This window comes from Arachis duranensis, chromosome 9, assembly GCF_000817695.3.
Source record: "Arachis duranensis cultivar V14167 chromosome 9, aradu.V14167.gnm2.J7QH, whole genome shotgun sequence".
NCBI lineage: Eukaryota > Viridiplantae > Streptophyta > Magnoliopsida > Fabales > Fabaceae > Arachis > Arachis duranensis.
In genome coordinates, this window is record NC_029780.3 from 78,555,147 (window position 1) to 78,556,892 (window position 1,746).

At 38.1% G+C, this 1,746-nt stretch overlaps 1 non-coding gene across 1 annotated transcript; it reads right to left on the reverse strand.

Moving 5' to 3' along the window:
• Nucleotides 1-847: 847 nt before the first annotated feature.
• Nucleotides 848-954, reverse strand: LOC127742244 (small nucleolar RNA R71). Its single transcript, XR_008003432.1, has one exon. It is a non-coding gene; the product is annotated as a small nucleolar RNA R71 (small nucleolar RNA).
• Between the last annotated feature and the right edge of the window lie 792 nt (nucleotides 955-1,746).

The window sequence follows — 1,746 nt, forward strand, 5'->3', positions numbered from 1 at the left end:
TCTTTCTCAAAAATTCTTTTTAATTGTTTTAAATTTTAATTTTAATTATATCTTATCTTTAACTTTCGAAAATCATTAACTACTTTTTCAAAATTATTTTCGAATTCTCCCTCTCTTTTCTTCTTCTATTTATTTATTTATTTACTAACACTTCTCTTCACCTCTCTTCATCTCCAATCACTGCCTCTATCCTCACCCTTGTGATTGGATTCTCCACTCTTATTCCTTTCTTCTTCTACTAATAATAAGGATCCTCTTTGTCCAGATATAGAGGATTCCTCTTCCTTTTTCTTTTTCTCTTCTCTTTCATATGAGCAGGAATAAGGAAAAATGCATCTTTGTTGAAGCTGATCCAGAACCTGAAAGGACTCTGAAAAGGAAACTAAGAGAAGCTAAATTACAATAATCCAGAGGCAACCTTTCTAAATTTTTCGAACAAGAGAAGGAGATGGCAGCCGAACCCAACAACAATAATGCAAGGAGGATGCTTGGTGATTTTACTAAACCAATGTCCAAGTTTGATGGAAGAGGCATCTCAATTCCTGCCATTGGAGCAAACAATTTTGAGCTGAAACCTCAATTAGTTGCTTAGATGCAACAGAACTGCAAGTTTCATGGACTTCCATCTGAAGATCCTTGTCAGTTTTTAACTGAGTTCTTGCAGATTTGTGAGACTGTTAAGACAAATGGAGTAGATCTTGAAGTCTACAAGCTCATGCTTTTCCCTTTTGCTGTAAGAGACAGAGCTAGAACATGGTTGGACTCACAACCTAAAGATAGCTTGGACTCCTGGGATAAGCTGGTCACGGCCTTCTTGGATAAAGTCTTTCCTCCTCAAAAGTTGAGCAAGTTTAGAGTGGATGTTCAGACCTTCAAGCAAAAAGATGGTGAATCCCTCTATGAAGCTTGGGAAAGATACAAGCAGATGACCAAAAAGTGTCCTTCTGATATGTTTTCAGAATGGACCATATTAGATATATTCTATTATGGTCTATCTGAGTTTTTCAAAATGTCATTGGACCATTCTGCAGGTAGATCCATCCACTTAAAGAAAATGCCTGCAGAAGCTCAAGAACTTATTGACATGGTTGCAAATAACAAATTCATGTACACTTCTGGAATTTCGTGAATAACGGGACACTTCAGAGGAAGGGAGTTCTTGAAATTGATGCCCTGAAAGCCATATTGGCTCAGAACAAAGTGTTGACTCAGCAAGTCAACATGATTTCTGAAAGTCTGTATGGATGGCAAAATACATCCGACAGTACTAAAGAGCCAGCTTCTGAAGAAGCTTATGATCCTGAGAACCCTGCAATAGCAGAGGTAAATTACATGGGTGAACCTTATGGAAACACCTATAATTCATCATGGAGAAATCATCCAAATTTCTCATGGAAGGATCAACAAAAGCCTCAACAAGGCTTTAATAATGGTGGAAGAATTAGGCTAAGCAATAACAAGCCTTTTCCATCATCTTCTCAGCAACAGACAGAGAATTTTGAGCAGAGCCCCTCTAATTTAGCAAATTTAGTCTCTGATCTGTCTAAGGCCACTTTAAGTTTCATGAGTGAAACAAGGTCCTCCATCAGAAATTTGGAGGCACAAGTGGGCCAACTGAGTAAGAAAGTCATTGAAACTCCTCCCAGTATTCTCCCAAGCAATACAGAAGAGAATCCAAAAGGAGAGTGCAAGGCCATTGATGTAATCAATATGGCCGAATGCACAAGGGATGAGAAGGACGAAAAT